Source organism: Helianthus annuus, chromosome 9 (genome assembly GCF_002127325.2).
Source record: "Helianthus annuus cultivar XRQ/B chromosome 9, HanXRQr2.0-SUNRISE, whole genome shotgun sequence".
In the NCBI taxonomy this organism is placed as follows: domain Eukaryota; kingdom Viridiplantae; phylum Streptophyta; class Magnoliopsida; order Asterales; family Asteraceae; genus Helianthus; species Helianthus annuus.
Window position 1 is genome coordinate 111,429,820 of NC_035441.2, and position 21,705 is coordinate 111,451,524.

Genomic DNA, 21,705 nt, shown 5'->3' on the forward strand with positions numbered 1-21,705 from the left:
CTCATAAAGGATGATGTCTTACCTCCTCTCGATTTCTCTGATTTTGGAACATGTGTCAAATGTCTTAAAGGTAAAATGACATTAGCGAATAAGAAAGGTGCCACTAGGAGTTCTAATTTATTAGAACTCATTCATACTGACATTAGTGGTCCCTACCAAATCGCTGGCATAACAAGACATGCTTCATTTATCACTTTCATTGATGATTATTCTCGTTACATGTACTTGTATCTTATTAAGGAGAAATCTGAATCTCTTACAACTTTTAAAGATTATAAGGCTGAAGTTGAAAAGCAATTAGATCGTCAGATTAAAGTTGTGAGATCAGATAGAGGCGGTGAATATTATGGAAGACATACTGATGTGGGTCAAGCTCCTGGTCCATTTTATGAGTTTTGTAAGGGCCAGGGGATTGTGAACCAATACACCATGCCTGGTACACCTCAGCAGAACGGTGTCGCTGAAAGAAGAAACCGTACCCTTATGAACATGGTGCGCAGTATGTTAGCCAACACTAATTTACCATTATTCCTCTGGACTGAAGCATTAAAAGCAGCTGTTCATATACTCAATAGAGTTCCTTCTAAGTCTGTCCCTAAAACTCCTTATGAACTTTGGACAGGAAGGAAACCGAGTCTTAAATATATGAAAGTATGGGGCTGCATTGCTGAAGCAAAACTTTACAATCCTTTCCTAAGGAAACTTGACCCTAAAACAGTTACCTGTTTCTTTATCGGGTATCCTGAGAACTCTAAGGGTTATCGTTTCTATTGTCCTTCCCATGTCACCCGTATTGTTGAAACTAAGCGTGCCGCGTTCCTGGAGGATTTCAAGGTCAGTGGGAGCAGTACCAACCCTTACGAAGAATTGCAAGAAGTACAAGACGCGGGGGGGGGGGGGGGGGAGACTCGTCGCTTACCATTACTCCGATTACTCCTCTTGTACCCAATGCAACTACTGCACCTGAAGCTACTGCACCAACTCCAAATTCACCTCTACAATCAGAACCCATTATACCTCATGACGAAGGCGCATCAAACGCTCAAAACCAAGACAACGCTGAACCCGATAATCCACTCAGGAGGTCATCTAGGCAAAGAAGGCCTACTAATTGGGATGATTATGTTACCTACCTGACTGAAATGGATCCCGGAAAGCTCAATGATCCTATCTCTTACAATGAAGCCATTAACAGTGATCAGTCTTCTGAATGGAATAAAGTAATGATTGATGAGCTTGAATCCATGAAGAAAAATGACATTTGGGATTTGGTAGAATTACCCAACGGAGTCAAACCCGTAGGATGCAAATGGGTGTTCAAAACAAAACTGGATCCGAATGGGAACGTTGAACGCTACAAAGCGAGATTGGTTGCAAAGGGCTATACTCAGAAAGAGGGAATTGATTATCAAGAGACGTTTTCACCCGTCTCTCGTAAAGATTCATTAAGGATCGTCATGGCCCTAGTAGCTCATTTTGATTTGGAGTTACATCAGATGGACGTTAAAACCGCTTTCCTTAACGGGGATTTGGACGAAGATGTTTACATGAAACAACCTGAAGGCTTTAAACCTGAGGGTCAGGAGCATCTAGTCTGTAAGTTGAAGAAATCCATTTACGGGTTAAAACAAGCATCACGTCAGTGGTACCTCAAGTTTGATGAAGTCATGAAGAAGCAAGGTTTTATGGAGAATCAAGTGGATCAATGCACCTACCTCAAGATGAGTGGGAGTAACTTTACTATACTTGTCCTTTACGTAGATGATATTCTATTGGCAAGTAATAGTTTAGACATGTTGCATGAGTCGAAGCGGTTACTTTCGCATAACTTCGACATGAAGGATCTCGGAGATGCTTCTTACGTCATTGGCATCGAAATCCACCGAGATAGAAACAAAGGGATCTTAGGATTGTCCCAAAGGGCTTACATAGATCGTGTCCTCACACGTTACAACATGCAACAGTGCAAACCCTCCGTCGCTCCAGTAGTTAAGGGAGATGTTTTCGGTTCATTCCAGTGTCCGACAACAGAGGTTGAGAAGGAGCAAATGAGCCAGATACCTTATGCGTCAGTAGTCGGGGGCTTGATGTATGCTCAAGTCTGTACTCGCCCAGATATCGCTTATATTGCTGGAATGCTAGGCCGTTATCAGACTAATCCTGGCCTAGATCACCGGAAAATAGCTAAGAAGGTACTTCGATATCTGCAAGGGACGAAAGACTATAAACTGACTTATAGAAGAAGTGATCATTTAGAAGTGGTGGGCTATTCTGATTCTGACTTTGCCAAGTGCAAAGATGACAAGAAATCCACTTCGGGCTATATCTTTATGTTAGCAGGCGGCTCTATCTCATGGAAGAGTCATAAACAACAGTTGACCACAACTTCCACAATGATGGCAGAGTACATTGCTGTTTATAACGCAATCTGTCATGGAATGTTGCTTAGAAATCTGGTCACTGGGCTCAAAATTGTTAATTCCATTTCTAGACCATTGAAGCTTTACTGTGATAATTCAGCTGCCGTTAGTTTCTCGAACAGTAACAGTTCGACTGGAGCTGGTTTATATCTCGATATGAAATATCTATTTGTACGTAAACGAGTTGAGGAAAATAATCTATGTATCGAGTATATTAGTACTAAGGATATGCTTGCGGATCCGATGACTAAAGGTCTCCCTCCTAAGGTTTATGAAGAACATGTTCGGAATATGGGATTTAATAAAGACCTTATTTGAGCATATTGTACTAGCTTATGTTTATGATTAATGAAATTTCCTCAGTTTGATTTTGTATGTTTGTTAGAATATGTTCAACCGGTATAATGGCATATAGACAAATAAAATTACAAGTCAAACAAAGGGCTTACGCGTATTTTGATCATGATGATTAGGTTTTAAATTAAGGCTATAGTATGATTAATGGGGGTCCTGAGTCGCATAATGATTCAACGGCTGTATTTTTCTGCTATAGTACTTGTTTAAGGCTAAAATGAGTGTTAACTCCTGATCAGGCTTATCTAATACTCATAGTAAATGATTACTCGGCTAAGTGGGAGAATGTAAGATTAAATATATTACGTATTGATATTTAATCTATAGCCATCATAATCATTTACATTATAGAGATCAAAATATATTAGAACCTATTAAATAATTAGTTGGTAATTGTTGATGGACCATATTACCCTTATTAACTAATTAGGTTTCCTCCTGGGTGCTTATATAAGGAGAATTATGTGGAGGTTAAGGGGGTTACTCAGTTACACAATTACACACACCCCATTAGCCATAACATCATTAGTTCGACCTCCTCTCCTAACCGATATCCCTTTTCGGTTTTCTAAGTCCCCATCATTAGTCAGCACCCTAAGGAGGAACCAGATCATGATGACAAGCATGTCAAACTCCATTACTGGATTCTCCAACGCACTGTCTGCTATAACAGGTATGTTTTAATGTTTTCCTTCATGTATAAACAGAACTGAACCAACATGCCACTCTCAAGTGTTTAACCACTCCTTACACCCTAAGTTTGATTTGGTGTAAAACATAAGCTTTAAAAAAAAAGGAAAAAAAAGAAAACAATTTTTCACTAATTATTCGCATATTTTAATTTTAAGTCCATTTAATAGAGATGATGGTGAACTCTTATGAGTTGGTGATGATAGAAACATAACTTGCTCAAAATCTTCATAATTCACTAAGAATACATGTTGCCAAAGCTTCAAAAAGCAAACGAATTCCAACAAGTCATAAACAACATCATATTTGATACTTATGAATTCCATAGTTCCCATAAAATTCCATACGTTTGGAATTGAACTCAAAATGCACCAAGAACTCAAATTGATAATTTCTTGATTTTACAACATAATTGAAAAGGAAATGCTCATGTTTAGATGTGAATCACACTGTTTTAGGCATATTTTTGTCTGGGTAAGTGATGCATCTTTAGTTTCGAATTCTATTCACATATACAACAAATCATGTTGCCAAGTGTGATGAAGGCCTAAAACGAAATCCATGGAGATGTCCTGATCGGCCAGATGCAACTGGAAATGTCAAGTGGAGTCCAATGTGTTGAGACATTCCTTACCTTCTTGGCATGCGACACATTTCTGTAAGTGCCCCCACCCCCCAAAAAAAGTAGGCTCCTAAGTATTGCGATATCAAACCAACAAGAACACACCCGTAAGCAACATAACTCAGAACACAAGGGTTTGAACTCAATGTTCGACACTTTTTATTGATAATAAAACAAAAATACATGAATAGAAATCAGAGCTCCTATTTATACAACTAGTAATATGAATTAAACTAGAACTAGGACACCTGATATTTTTCTAAACAACTTAACATTTATGTGAACACGTTTTAATATAACTAAACTAATAATATGCCAAGGACCTTTAAGTTTAATAGATCTCCTCCAACCACCCCTTGAGATCAATCGTGCCTCCCTGTTTTAGTCTAACATTGCCAATTTTAATACTCTCTCAATGTTGACTTCCTCCAAACCAATTTCATATCAAAACTTCTTGAGCTTTTCGACTGGTAGACTTTAAGTAAACATATCAACAACTTGTTGATAAGTGTTCACATATTTCAAATCGACTTTGCCTTCCAAAACCTTTTTTACGAACAAAATGGCAGTGAACTTCAATGTGCTTAGACCTTGCATGAAACGATGGATTTTCTACCAAATATATTTTTGATAGATTATCATAATAGCTACACCATCATCTACCTTCTGCTTCAACTCATCCAAAACAAGTTGTAGCCATACCACTTCTTGGGTTGCCATGGCAACAACCCGTTACTCTGCCTCGGCCATTGATAAGGACACCGTTAGTTGTCGTTTACTATACCAAGTGATAGCTCCTTGACCCAACTTATACACGTATCTCGTTGTCGACCTTCTAGTCTCTAAGTCTCTTGCATAATCTGCATCGCATAGCCCAACTAACTTTAACTCTTCACCTTCATTAAACTTCACGCCAAGAGTTATTATGTGCTTTATGTACCTTAGCACACGTCGTATCGCATCTAGATGCAGTTTCAAAGGTTTCTACATATAATGGCTTAATACACCTACTTCAAATGCTATGTCGGGTCTGGTTAATGTCAAATATATCAAACTTCCCAACTATCAGTCATACATAGTTGGATCAGCTAGCTCCTTTCCACTTTCAGCGCTTAGTTTCACCATACTATCCATAGGAATCTTAGTAGGTTTGTAATCGATCATACCAAACGGAGATAACAAATTTGCACAATACCACTTTCGATGAAGAAGTATGGCGACTTCTTCATAGTTTAGTTCTAGACCAAGGAAGTGAGTGGTCTTCCTAGATCTTTCATATAGAACCAAACACACAAGTTTTGCTTCAATTGTTCAATGCCTTCATTATCGTTTCCGGTTATTATCAAGTCATCTACATACACCACCATTACCACAATTTTCGACCCACTTGACTTGAAAAACATGCTTGCGTCAGACTTCGACATCTCATAGTCATTATGTGGTAAGAACTCTCCCATCTTCCCAAACTAAGCCCTTAGAGATTGCTTTAAGCCATATATCGCCTTATTGAGTTTACAAATGTAATTAGGATTAGTTGCACTTACAAATCCTTTCGGTTACTCCATGTAGATAGTAAGATCTAGGTCGCCAAAGAGAAATGCATTTTTTACGTCCATTTGATGCAAATTCCATCCGATACTAGCCATTACTGTTATCACAACTCGTATTGTTGTTATTTTGGCTACAGGACTGAATGTATCTTCATAGTCAATACCATATTGCTTAGAGAATCTACGTGCCATTAACATTGCTTTACATCTCTCAACTGATCAGTTAGGCTTGCGCTTAATTTTGTATGCCCACTTGCATGTTATTGATTTTACTTCTTAAGGCTTGGGTACTAAAGACTAAGTTTCATTCCAGTTCATTGATTTAATCTCTTCTTACATTGCAAGGTTCCATTTTATTTGATCACATACCTCTTCATTCTGTTTCTATTTCTTCCACTTCTGTAATCGCTACATTCATCGCATACCTCGAGTTTGGTTTCGACACCCGAGTAGACCTTCTCGGACTTGGAGTGGTAGAGTTTGGATTTGCGCCATAACGTTGGTTAGACATATCGATTTGCATGGACTATGTTGTTCTTGCCTTAGACTAGGAGCTTGACTCAGTTTGTCATCGACTTCGGCGGATTGACGGGTGGTCCGTAGGACAAATCTTAAGACTTTTAAATAGAACAGAATCCCATATTTTATCCGGTTATTTGCTTGAATTAGGTAATCACAAGATATTGATGATGCAGGTGCAAAAGTGCTCAAAACGGGGGTTTTAGAAGGCATGATTGGTTGCTAGAAGTTGGTGGAGTAAAAAAAGTGAAGCTTGGGTGAAGAAATAGGAAAGAAGCAAATCTCAGCGCCGTAAGCTACGGTGCCTGGCCGTAGCTTACGGCCCCCATCTAATGCCAAAAAGGACCACCATAAAACAGGAGCTGCCGGCCGTAAAGAAATGATGATCGTCGTAAGCTACGGCACCTGGCGTAGCTTACACTGCTGGGGATATGTTGACCACCGTAAGCTATGGCGGTTGGCGTAGCTTACGGCACCGATTGATCCAACAACGTAACTTATGCATTAATTGGTCTTTTGATGAGGACTTATGGTTCTTAATCATAATATTTCGGTTACTACTTGGCTAGAACGAGTGGGGAAGTATTTTAGAAGCACTTGGGAGTGAGGACAAGCATCTTTTATCCATCCAATCATCTAATCTCTATCTAGTTTTTGTTGGTGAACTTTGTAAACAATATTTGCTTCTACATTTTTCATGATGATGTTTGTTGAAGCCATGTGTGGCTAAAAACTTTATGGTCATCCTAGGTGGAAGGTTTGTGAAACTATTGTGCTTATTTTATAGTTCTAGAAATGATGAATTAACTTATGTTTTGTTTATTATGGTGTGTTCTTGTTTGGTTGTAAGTTGTTGATTTTTATAATTATTCTACTTTGAAACCATACGTTCTTGGTGCCATTGGCAACCGAGATATCATGGGTAAAAGTAGGATTGGGTAAGGGTCAATTGGTCATCGGGTAACAACCTCATGTTCTAGGAATCTGAGTACTTAGTTCCCTTTTATCACAACAAATAATTTCACATGAACTATGTCTATGTAGTTCTTTCTAGTAAAGGATAGCACAATTGTTGAAGCAAACCGGAAACTTAGGATGGTCATTTGTCTCCAAATTGTTTACAACCTCAACTTACATTTCGCAAATTAATTAGTATTCTTAGTTTTAAAAAACCAATCCAATCAAACCAACTCTTGAATTTCATTTCTCTTGCAATTAGATTAATTTAGTTAAATTAGATAAACTTTCAAATAACACATATTCCACAAACTCCGTGTGTTCGATACCCACTTGCCACTATCTATATAGTTGTTATTGGGATTAAATTTGATTGTGACCACGACATCACGTCAAATTTTGGCGCCGTTGCCGGGGAGTAGTGCGCAACGTGTGTTATTTTTTGCTTTTCTTAAGTTTGTTATTTTTCTGGTTTACGCTGGGTGTGTTAGTGTGCAGGTATTTACAGGTGCATGCGTACTAGAAGCTCTCACAAGCTTTCACCATTGGCATTTGATCCGGAAATTGAACGAACTTTGCGAGCAAACAGAATTTTGTTAAGGGAAAACACAATCAGCAGTTCACCAACAACACCAATTACACCGATTACACCACTTCGATACATGGATCCACCACCACCACCACCCACTACGGGTGAATCCACCTCATCATTTATACCAACATCCACTCAACCTTCACCAAATACCACCATTCCACCAAATACTACCGAACCCACCATACTTCAAAATGTCACATCAACCAACACCATACAGCCCATTACTACACAAGAAGAACCAACCATCACATTTAACCCTTCCACTACTATACCACCATTATCCCATTTCTTCCTGGGTGCGGGTCCGTCATATTCAAGCCATACCATAGCACCAATTTCATCCATTGTCCATGCTACACCGTTTCGACCATCAAACCAGTCGGGTTTCCAATACTCGACTCTTCCATTTGGGCAATCGTCGGGAATTCAAGGAGATGGGTATGATGAAGGATTTGAGGAGTTTGAGGGGTATGATGAAGATGGATATGCTTACGGGGGTTATGGTGATCAAGGAGAATTCGGTTATGTGCAAAGTCAATCGCAAGGGATGGCAAGTGTCGGTGGAATGCCACAACAACAACAACTCATACCACAAAACATTCGGCCAAGACCATAAGGGCCACAAATGCAACGCCCTATACCATTGCAACAAGTCCGGCCGCAACATGTGCAACCACAATTTCAAAGACCACCTCAACGCCCACTAATGCCGCAACAACAGTTTCAACAACCAATTGCACCACAAGGGCATGTGCCAAGGCCAATGGGTCCTATTCCCCCAAGGGGTAGGTTCGGTGTACCAAGGAGGCACCTTAGAGAAAACGTGAGGGGCATCGAAGCACATTTTAGGCCAGTAATCACTCATAACCCTTCACTGGTAGTCATTCCTCACAATGATCAAGGGAGGACATTTGAAGTGAGGACCAACTCTTTGCAAAGTTTACCAAAATATAAGGGGTTAGCAACAGAGGAGCCTTACTTTCATTTGGAAGCTTATGACTCAATTTGTAACACTCTTGGGAGTCAAGGGTTCTCGGCTGACGATATTGAATTGGTATTGTTCCAATTTTCTTTGGAAGATAAGGCGAAAAAATGGTTCTACACATTGCCTTCGGCATCCATATATACATGGGGGGAGATGCAACAAACTTTCTTGGATGAGTTTTACACCGCCCAAAAGACCAACGATGCAAGAAAGGGGTTGAGAAGCTTCCAACAACATGGTGAGATGTTCCATGAGGCATTTGAACGATTCAATATGATGATCAAAAATTGCCCTCACCATGGAATCGAATTGTGGGAATTAATGAATGCCTTTCACGAGGGGTTGAGTGCCGAAGATGCTCGTGATTTAATGTCCATCACCGGTGGGACTTTTGGTACAAATTACGAGAATGATGATTGGGAGTTTTTGGAGAGCATGGCAACTACATCAAAGAGAAAAGCTCAAGCATCAAGAAGAGCACGACCGGCCATTGCCCGACCTCATGTGCACGCAATAGATGACGGTAATGTTCAAACTTCTAACCAAATTTATGATGTTTGTGCATTGTGTAATGAAATAGGTCATGCGGCTGAAAATTGCCAAGGAATGGTGGAAGGGCAATATGAAGAAGTTCATGCCGTTCAAGGTCAAGGAGGGGGTGGTAGAAACTTCAATATGAATTCTAACACTTACCACCCCGGGTTGAGAAACCACCCGAATTTTCGTTATGGGAACCCTTCGAATCAATCAAACCCGAATTTTCAAGGTAGCCAAGGAAACTATGGTTCGCGCCAACCTTACAACAATCAAAGTGGATATCGAGGTGGGAATAACCAAGGATACCAAAGGCAATATCAAGCGGGTCAAGAACAAGGGGGATCTTCGGGTGGTAGTGAAATGATGGAAATGTTGAAGAGCATGCAAGCGGAGATGCAAAAGAGGAACCAAATGGATGATGCTCGCATTCAAAAGGATGAGGCCCGAGACAAAGCGATTCAAACCTTGACCACCCAAATGGGTCAACTTGCAACCGAAGTGTCCGAATTGAAGAAAAACAAAGGTCAATTACCAAGCGACACTAAGGTAAACCCGTCTCATGGTACTTCAAGAGGTAATAATGTTAACATTCACCATGTAAGTGTTTTGAGAAGTGGGAAAGAGTACAAAACCAATCCTTCACCGGATTTGGTTGATGGGGTGGTTGAGGATATAACGGGTCAAGAAAGTGAGGAAGAAAATGAACCACCAATTGTTTCTTCTAAAAACCCCAATTTTGAAAAACCCGAAGTTAATAAAGAAAAAGAAAAAGTAAATGAGGGTGAGGGATCTAGTGAAGTACCATTTCCCTCGACTTTATTAGATTCGGGTAGAAAAAAATTTATTTCAAAACGGGGTCCTCAAAAAGAGGAAATGTGGGAGGTTTTTAAACAAGTTAAAATTAATCTTCCTTTACTTGAAGCTATCAAACAGGTACCCGCTTACGCTAAGTTTCTAAAAGAATTGTGTACTCAAAAGAGGCAACAAAAAGTGCCTAAATTGGTAGACTTAACGGAGCGGGTAAGTGCGGTATTGAAAGGAGACCTTCCTCCTAAATTACAAGATCCGGGAACGCCCCTAATAAACATCCAAGTTGGAAATTTTCAAACCACAAGGGCGTTATTGGATCTTGGAGCCGGAGTAAGTATCTTACCGGGGGGTTATATGACCAATACAATTTTGATCCTTTGAAGCGAGTTGAGACAACGGTTGTATTAGCCGACTTGTCTCATAAACTTCCCCGGGGTATCGTACGAGATGTGATAGTTAAAGTTGATGAGTTTTATTATCCCGTTGATTTCCTTGTGCTAGATTACTCATCCGCGGACCCAATTCAACAACAAAATGTTATTTTGGGTCGGCCATTTTTGAACACCGCACATGCTATTATTGATTGTCGATATGGTACGGTCGACATGACATTCGGTAATAGAAAAATGAGATTAAATGTTTTTACTAACGGTACTAATGTGTATGGTGATGAGTGTTTCTTAGCAGATTTCATAGATGGTTATGATGTCACACCCCAACCAATGGCGGAAACATCGGGATGGGACGAAGTGTGAAGATTGCTAGAGACATCATAACGCTATTTGTGACAATATTTAGAAAATCCAAATTTCATTTCATTTCATAACTTCAAATAGTCAACATTACAAGAAATTCAAATACGACAAGTTTAACAAAACAACATGATAACATAACAAAATTTTGATACAACATTTTAAACCCTAACGTCTATATGTGTATCTAGGCATCAACGCTATCTCTTTTCTTAGCATCGTCCTCATCAACCTGTAACATGTTTAAAATAATTCAATGCAAAAGCAAAGGCGAGTATACAAGTTTGGTACATACATAGCATAAGATAAAAATGTGAACAATTCCTCATAGCAAGCATGCGATTCAAGATAAACATTAAATATGGCATGTGTCTAACATATCAAACCAAGAAAACGCAACTTGCTCATGACATAACCAAAGTTTCAGTAGAGGCGGGTCGTTAATCCTATAGCGCTACATATGTCAAGGTTTGGCTCGTACGAAGTTAATGATAAGTTCAACACATAAGAATCACCCAAATTTAAAGTATCAAGCCATCACATATACAAGCATTGTTATAGGAATGTTCGTGTGTTTAGACAAAAGTTCATGTGTAAGTTTCAATAGGTAAACATGTTACACCCCAAAAGTGGTAAAAGTAAAAGGGGAAAAGTACGAGTATACTCACAAAGTTTGCATATGTTTTCCGATTATCCAATTGTTGACGAGTAGAGATTTAGAGTCCGAATGTATAAGGGTTAAGGTTCAAGTATGTTTAGAGTCGAGATTCGGTGTTTAAAACAACATAAAAATAAGATATGAGAATAACATGGAAAATAATCATTTAGTACATATGATGCTTGTTCTTGACACTAGGAAACTCGAAGGAGTTTAGATGTTTTCATGGAACAAGGTTCCATTAGAATCGTGACAAGTTATCATAGTCTAGGATGATGTAATCTAGTACCCCGACATATGAATACTAGTTCATCATCAAAGATTCGATTATTCGAATAATATATTTAGGTTATATAATATATGTCCAATAGTTCAAGCATGAGGTAGAAGATTAAAATCTTCATTTTGGTACCTCTAAATGTCATAGAAGTCATGTAGGAGGTAGGAAGATCAAGTCTTCCATTTAGGCACCTCTATGTGTTCACCACTACACTTGATGTAAAAAAAACAACCAAGGAGGGTCATGAACATACAATAAAGAATAAGAAATATACACACTAACTAAGAGAAATCATCAAATCATGTGAGGATTGTATGTTTGGACAACCCAAGTTGTTCCATAATCACTCATGTATCAAAGACAAAGTTTGACATGACTTGTGGGTTAAAAACCCTAAACAAAACACCAAGTTTATGAGGTTTAATCCTCTGATTTTAAATGTCTCAACCTTGTTTTTAAGCTTAACCAACCATGGGATAAGTTGTAAGCATTAGGACATAGGTATGAGATGTGTTAGACACAAGTTGCATAGGTTTAAACAAGTTTTTTGATGAACATAAAAACAAACAGAAAGTTTATGGACTATTTCGGGGCATTTCCAGGTCTGATTTCTCCAAGGAGAAGTCTAGGAATCGAACCCCATGATTATACAAGCAAGTAGGAAAAAGAATCGAGTGAATCGGATAAGAATTGAGTGAGTTATGCTCATTTTCGTGAAGGGGTGTCAATCTACTTGAACCCTTGCTTTCAGCTACGGTTTGGTGGATGTTTTGTGAGTTTTTAGGGTTGCAAAAGTGGTAGGGAGGCTGGTTATAAGTGGTATTTATAGGGGGAAGGATTAGGGTTTCAATGGGTTGGGCTTTGGAAGTGTTTAGAAGGGGTTACACCTTGAAACTAGCCCACAAAACCCAACTATATGGGCTGAATTTTGCTGAATTGGGGCTGCCATATTTCTTTATTTTTTTATTTTTTTAAAACATTATAATGAGTAATTTTGTTAGTTAAGTTGTGTAATAATGTGCAACAATGTTTCCCCTAACTTGTAACAAGGTGAAATATGAAATAAAACATGATTTAACTAGGTAAAAAGTGTAATGTACAAGTTTTATTTACGAAGCAAGTTCCGTATTTTACAACGATTACAATGAAAGAATGGTTATAAGAACACAAGATTTCCAAAGTTAGAATTTCATGTAAGGTTTCTAAATGTAGGAAGTTTGAAAACGCAGGGCGTTACAGTCTCCCCTCCTTTAGGAAATTTCGTCCCGAAATTTATTCAAGAGGAAGGCTTGAAAGAGTTTTTGGCATAAAGGTGATCATTAAGAATTGAAACTTGGGAAGTTTGAAAGTTTTGAAAAGTACCAAATTTTGGAGAACATCAAGGTAGATTTGCAAGGGGAAGTTTTTAAGGATAGTATAAAAAAAAATCATACTTTCGTAAAACCTGTTTATTGAGAGGAACGAAAAGGTTTGTTACTTTAAATAAAGCAATAGAGGTATACTAAGTATAGTTTCACAAGAATCAAGAATAGGGAGGCTATTTTATAGGTAACGAGGTAAGTTAGGACTCAAATGTTTAAACAAGCTGGATTGCGAACGAGTTTTGTATAAAATAATACGAGTATAGAATGAACGAATGACTCTTAAAGAGTACAAGTATGTGAATAGCATAAGTGTTGGATAGATGAACGTAGTGTGTTAAGGATGAAGTCTCGTCATGAATAATCGGATATAATGCGTTTGTGAGTTGCGTGAAGTTGTATTAGGTCCAAAAGGTCTGCAACACACTGAATTTCTCATGGCACGTTTTACGAAAGTTTGGTAACATGGTGAAAACACTTATATATAGGAAGTACCAGCGGCGTATCCACCATGTTTTAACCACATTACGTCTGTTTCGTTACTTGGGGTCATGTTACGTTCCGTGTCTTACCATACACAGTAGTACACTCTATGGTTCTCATACGCCTATCACTATAATCCCGTGTGCACCCGCGATTATACTGATTTTCGCATGATCCACATAGCTTGTACTAGTTATGTATGAATCAAGGTATACATGAATTTGAAAATAAGAATGTGTACGTAGAAGAATGTCGTATGTAAGCATGTTTATGTTTAAGCATGTATGGGACCCACGTAAGCGAATCCCTCGGATTACGCTCGCGTATAGGTACGAATGTACGCATCATGAGTAAGGATGAAAGTATGAGCATAAGTTTAAGTATGAATACGCATGTATGTATGAGCATAAACATAAAACGTGTAAGTAGTATGTGTACAAGCAGAAGCGTAAAACGTATAAGTAGTATGTGTATGAGTACAAGCATAAAACGTATGAACATAGGTGTAGGTATGAAAAATAAATATTGCGTATATGGTGTACGTTGAGACATTGTAGAGAAAAAAAAAAGGTTAAGTATGTAGATACGAACGATATAAATGATGTTATCGCGAGATATCGACTAAAATGTGTATGATGATGTGCATGTATAGTTATTTAAACAAAACGTTGAGTTTGTCGAATCAAAATTAGATTGAGCTTGGTTTGAAAGGTAGAATATAGTTTGTATATGTAAAGGAACATAAAGTACTCATTGGTCATGCTTAACGTATTTTGTAATGATTGAAATACTACTTTTGTTTAAAAAAAGGAGTTCACGTATGTTGAAAATTGTCGGTCCCCATGAAGTCTTCTAGCCCACGTGTTTTGAAATTTGGATGACGAGTTAAGCGTTGTAAAGAAGGTTTTTTTTTTTTTTAAATAACGGGTTTGTTTCATTTGCATCAAAACATGAAAATTTTGGACTTTGAAAGTTCTTGTGAAAACGTCGACCCTTAGAAAAGAAATTTAGTAAAAGAACTTAGTGATTGTTTAAAAATAATTTTAACAAAGGATTTATTGATGTTGGAAAGAGTATTTGGTAAACGGTCATATAACATCTATGAGGTCTTATAAGTAATTGAGAAAGGTTAGTTTGATTTCGATTAAGAGTGGAAGTCTCTAGTATGATGATATAATGTGAACGTGTTTCAGTTAATAAATCAGATGTGAAGTTCATGGGCAAGAGATTCATTAGACCGATTAAATTGATAGGTAGCATTTCGTAAGGTTTGGAAATTCGTGTAGTAAAACGGTAAAGACATGATTAAGAATCTCGTGTATATGATTTGAGTGAAAATGGATGGTAGAATAAGAAGTACGTTTGATAAACAATGTATTTTGAAATCGTTATAAGTAGGTATTTTGAATAATGATAAATGATTTAGGTATAAAACATGATCGGGTTTGCATAATAAAATATTTTGAAAGATAAGTTTTGGGTAACGGTCACCTAAGTAAGGGAATCACCCCTAACTCGTTGGTGAAGTCGTTTTAAGGGAAGAGGGGTGGAGTCAATCGTCAAGGTAAGGAAGTCACTCCAATCTCGATGATACATCTCCACTAGTTGTTACAAGGAATATGAATTTAAATTATATGAAAATCATGCATATATAAGTGTATCGAAAAGGTTCGATATGTTGTGCGTGTGAAAAGAGAAATCAAAGGTAAACTCGAGGTTGAAAGATTGCATCGTATAAAATGAACAATAGAAACACATGTTTGACCAAAGTTTGGAGTGTTCCAAACGGAACTTTGACTAACCAAAGTGGTCGAAAAGTCTTCTAAATTTGAGGAGCATGCTTTGGCCTAATAGGTAAAATACTCTCGCCGACAAGTCGGTTAACGGTATTTACCCTTCCGGTTACTACATGTCCCAAATCAATCGAAATTTCGAGACTTGGCGGGATTTATGAAAAAATGCCAAGGAGTGGAACTAGTCGACAAGGTGCGGGTTTCACCCCTAACTTGACGATTTCGTATCCTAAGTGTGGTTGGTACTCGTCGGGTCAAAATTTAATTTCGACGTGTTGACGAGGGTCCACTAGAACTTGAAATTTGAGATTTACCATTAAGATGTGGATTTCACTCCTAGCTTAATCGCGATATCTCGTGTAAAAAAAAAAAGAATAGGTAGATTGAGAGTCGTTCACCAAATTGTGGGTTTCACGCCTATTTTGGTGAATTCGTCTCGAGTGTTTACGAATTTAGAATAGTCGAGTAAAATGCATGAGGGAAAGAGTATGTTAAAGGAATAAACAAACAAATTTAAACGCACAATGAAGCATATTAAGAATAGCACATAATGAATGGGACAATAAAACATGTATTAGCACATAATAAAGCAAATATAGCATGCCAAGTGTTAACACATAAGCGACATATATGCTTAAAAAGATAAAAAAAAAAGGAATAAATAAGAACAAATAAGGTAGCATGCAAGTAGTTTCAAGCAAAACATAAGAATAAATCTCTAAAACTATAGACTAGGCTAAAGCATTCCTACTTTCCCTAATTCCCTATAGTTATGGCTCTGATACCAATCTGTCACACCCCAACCAATGGCGGAAACATCGGGATGGGACGAAGTGTGAAGATTGCTAGAGACATCATAACGCTATTTGTGACAATATTTAGAAAATCCAAATTTCATTTCATTTCATAACTTCAAATAGTCAACATTACAAGAAATTCAAATACGACAAGTTTAACAAAACAACACGATAACATAACAAAATTTTGATACAACATTTTAAACCCTAACGTCTATATGTGTATCTAGGCATCAACGCTATCTCTTTTCTTAGCATCGTCCTCATCAACCTGTAACATGTTTAAAATAATTCAATGCAAAAGCAAAGGCGAGTATACAAGTTTGGTACATACATAGCATAAGATAAAAATGTGAACAATTCCTCATAGCAAGCATGCGATTCAAGATAAACATTAAATATGGCATGTGTCTAACATATCAAACCAAGAAAACGCAACTTGCTCATGACATAACCAAAGTTTCAGTAGAGGCGGGTCGTTAATCCTATAGCGCTACATATGTCAAGGTTTGGCTCGTACGAAGTTAATGATAAGTTCAACACATAAGAATCACCCAAATTTAAAGTATCAAGCCATCACATATACAAGCATTGTTATAGGAATGTTCGTGTGTTTAGACAAAAGTTCATGTGTAAGTTTCAATAGGTAAACATGTTACACCCCAAAAGTGGTAAAAGTAAAAGGGGAAAAGTACGAGTATACTCACAAAGTTTGCATATGTTTTCCGATTATCCAATTGTTGACGAGTAGAGATTTAGAGTCCGAATGTATAAGGGTTAAGGTTCAAGTATGTTTAGAGTCGAGATTCGGTGTTTAAAACAACATAAAAATAAGATATGAGAATAACATGGAAAATAATCATTTAGTACATATGATGCTTGTTCTTGACACTAGGAAACTCGAAGGAGTTTAGATGTTTTCATGGAACAAGGTTCCATTAGAATCGTGACAAGTTATCATAGTCTAGGATGATGTAATCTAGTACCCCGACATATGAACACTAGTTCATCATCAAAGATTCGATTATTCGAATAATATATTTAGGTTATATAATATATGTCCAATAGTTCAAGCATGAGGTAGAAGATTAAAATCTTCATTTTGGTACCTCTAAATGTCATAGAAGTCATGTAGGAGGTAGGAAGATCAAGTCTTCCATTTAGGCACCTCTATGTGTTCACCACTACACTTGATGTAAAAAAAACAACCAAGGAGGGTCATGAACATACAATAAAGAATAAGAAATATACACACTAACTAAGAGAAATCATCAAATCATGTGAGGATTGTATGTTTGGACAACCCAAGTTGTTCCATAATCACTCATGTATCAAAGACAAAGTTTGACATGACTTGTGGGTTAAAAACCCTAAACAAAACACCAAGTTTATGAGGTTTAATCCTCTGATTTTAAATGTCTCAACCTTGTTTTTAAGCTTAACCAACCATGGGATAAGTTGTAAGCATTAGGACATAGGTATGAGATGTGTTAGACACAAGTTGCATAGGTTTAAACAAGTTTTTTGATGAACATAAAAACAAACAGAAAGTTTATGGACTATTTCGGGGCATTTCCAGGTCTGATTTCTCCAAGGAGAAGTCTAGGAATCGAACCCCATGATTATACAAGCAAGTAGGAAAAAGAATCGAGTGAATCGGATAAGAATTGAGTGAGTTATGCTCATTTTCGTGAAGGGGTGTCAATCTACTCGAACCCTTGCTTTCAGCTACGGTTTGGTGGATGTTTTGTGAGTTTTTAGGGTTGCAAAAGTGGTAGGGAGGCTGGTTATAAGTGGTATTTATAGGGGGAAGGATTAGGGTTTCAATGGGTTGGGCTTTGGAAGTGTTTAGAAGGGGTTACACCTTGAAACTAGCCCACAAAACCCAACTATATGGGCTGAATTTTGCTGAATTGGGGCTGCCATATTTCTTTATTTTTTTATTTTTTTAAAACATTATAATGAGTAATTTTGTTAGTTAATTTGTGTAATAATGTGCAACAATGTTTCCCCTAACTTGTAACAAGGTGAAATATGAAATAAAACATGATTTAACTAGGTAAAAAGTGTAATGTACAAGTTTTATTTACGAAGCAAGTTCCGTATTTTACAACGATTACAATGAAAGAATGGTTATAAGAACACAAGATTTCCAAAGTTAGAATTTCACGTAAGGTTTCTAAATGTAGGAAGTTTGAAAACGCAGGGCGTTACATATGACCCGAGGGAGTTCGAAGAAGAAATTTTGGGTTCGTGTGTTTGTGATGTATCTTTGCAGGTTCACGCATGTGAGTTGGAGGTGGAAGAGAAAGAGCAAGAGGCTCTTGCGGTGAAAGAAGGAAGACCGCCATGGAACCACCAAACGGACTCTTTACCGGTGGAAATTGATTCGGGTACAAAGCCTTCCTTGCAAAGTCCACCAAGTGTAGAATTGAAGGAGCTACCAAAACATCTTAAATACGCATTTTTGGGGGAGAATGACACTTTACCAGTGATCATTGCTTCCAACTTGGTGGTAGCTCAAGAGGAGGAGTTGATACGGGTGTTGAAGGCTCACAAGGCGGCAATTGGATGGACGATAGCCGATTTAAAAGGTATTAGTCCATCCATTGTGATGCATAAAATTATCACAAATGAGGATGCAAAGCCGACCCGTGAAACCCAAAGAAGGTTGAACCCGAATTTGAGAGAGGTGGTAAAGAAAGAGGTTATCAAGTAGTTGGATGCGGGGATCATTTATCCCATATCGGATAGTGCATGGGTAAGTCCGACTCAGGTAGTGCCTAAAAAATCCGGCATTCAGGTAGTAAAAGATGAACAAGGTGAGCAAATCGCCACCCGCCTGGTAACCGGGTGGCGAGTGTGTATTGATTATAGAAAACTAAACGCCGCTACCTCAAAAGACCATTTCCCATTACCCTTCATTGACCAAATAATTGAAAAACTTTCTGGTCAAAAATATTATTGTTTTTTGGATGGGTACTCGGGATATAACCAAATTGCTATTCACCCGGACGACCAACACAAAACCACGTTTACATGTCCATATGGTACATTTGCTTTTCGGCGAATGCCATTTGGACTATGTAACGCCCCGGCCACATTCCAAAGATGTATGATGAGTATATTTTCGGACATGGTCGGGGAATCTCTTGAAGTGTTTATGGATGATTTTTCCTATCTTGCAACCACCGGATTGGTCAAAGCCGTTCGAGATTATGTGCGATGCTAGCGACACGACCATTGGAGCGGTTTTGGGTCAAAGGGTCGATAAGAAACCGGTGGTGATATACTATGCAAGCAAAACTTTGTCCGAGGCGCAACTCAACTACACCACAACCGAGAAAGAATTATTAGCGGTGGTGTATGCCTTGGACAAGTTTAGATCTTACATTTGGGGGAGCAAGGTGATAGTGTATTTGGATCATAGTGCGGTCCGATATTTGATGGAAAAGAAGGATGCAAAGCCCCGGTTGATTCGTTGGGTGCTTTTGTTACAAGAATTTGATCTTGAGATTCGGGACAAAAAGGGATGTGAAAATGTTGTTGCGGATCATTTGTCCCGAATCCCATTGGAAGGTGTTGATGACCCAAGTGAAATCAATGAACGGTTCCCCGATGAACATTTGTTGGCCGTCTCTACTTTCGTTGCACCTTGGTATGCCCATTACGTTAACTATTTGGCCAAGGGTGCAATTCCAAATCATTGGACTAGGAAGAGACGACAACAGTTTCTTAGTCAAGTGAAGCAATATATATGGGATGAACCGGACTTGTTTAAAATCGGGGCCGATCAAGTGATACGAAGATGTGTTCCCGAAACTGAAGTTTTAGAGATTTTGACCCATGCTCATTCATCGGCATGTGGAGGGCATTTTAGTGGGAACAAGACGGGTTATCGGGTGTTATCTAGTGGGTTTTATTGGCCCACGATTTTCAAGGATTCTTACGAGTATGCCCGGAATTGCATCAATTGTCAAAGAATGGGAAGCATTTCGAAACGTGATGAAATGCCGTTACAACCGATTTTGGTAGTAGAAGTATTTGATGTTTGGGGAATAGACTTTATGGGTCCTTTTCCAAACTCAAATGGGTTTTTGTACATATTGGTTGCGGTTGATTACGTGTCGAAATGGATTGAAGCTATCGCCACAAGGACCAACGATCATTCCATCGTATGTAAGTTTGTGCAATCCAATATTTTTGCTCGTTTTGGTGTGCCTAGGGTGATAATAAGCGATGGTGGTTCACATTTTAAAAACTTCAATTTTGGAAAATTACTAAAAAGATATAATGTGAACCATCGCGTTGCTACACCGTACCACCCGCAAACGAGTGGTCAAGTTGAAGTTTCCAACCGGCAAATTAAAGAGATCTTAATGAAGACGGTGAGAACGGATCGGAAAGATTGGTCAAGCAAGCTTGATGATGCGTTGTGGGCGTATCGAACGGCCTACAAAACTCCACTTGATACCACTCCTTATCGAATGGTTTACGGGAAAGGATGTCATTTGCCTATGGAGTTGGCACATCGGGCATATTGGGCAATTAAAACGGTGAACGCAAACTATGATGAAGCGGGTCGGGCGAGAAAGCTTCAATTGAATGAAATTGAGGAAATAAGGGATCAAGCTTACGAGTGTGCATCCGCATATAAAGACAAACTGAAAAAAGTTCATGATGCGAAGATAAGGAAAAAGAACTTTGAAGTGGGTCAAAAAGTGTGGTTGTACAATTCAAGATTGAAGATGTTCGCGGGGAAACTAAAAAGCAAGTGGATGGGTCCTTACGTTGTTCGAAGAGTAGGGAGGTTTGGAGATGTTGACATTCAAGACGAACAAACAAATAAGCAACAAACGGTGAACGGGCATCGGTTCAAACCGTACTTGGAAGGCAATGATATCAACAATCTCGAGCTCGACAAAGTGGGGTACATTTTACGCCCGGTGGATGACGAAGAAACGTGAAAGAGGCCCAGGTTTGATACTTGTAAATAGTTAGTTTAGTTTACTTCGTTTTAAATAAGTTCCGTTTAAACCGGTATTCGAAACAAGTGTGGGGAAATTTTTACGGATTTCCCGAACATAGTGTTGAGGACAACACGGGTTTTTAACGGGGGGTAGGGTAATAATTTTTATGTTCTCAATAATTATAAAAATTATAAAAAAAAAATTTACAAGTAAAAGATGGCCCCCCATATGTTCCCAGTGACCGCCGTAAGCTACGGTGGGGGGCCGTAGCTTACGGCACCCATTGAAACAAAAGAACCTTACGCCGCAAGTCTTCTGACCTACGGCGCAATTTTTTTCACCAGTTCCCGCCGTAACCTATGGCGATGTGCCGTAGGCTACGGCACCGAGCAGATTTGGGGGTCCTTCCTTGGGTCGTTGTTTCATATATATATAAAAAAACCGGAAATAATTATTAATAATAATACTTTAATAATAATAAATAAAAATTTCCCCCAACCACAACCACATCTCGTTCATTGTTCCCCCAACCACACAATTCTCCATCTTCTTCCTCACTCAAGAACCCTAAT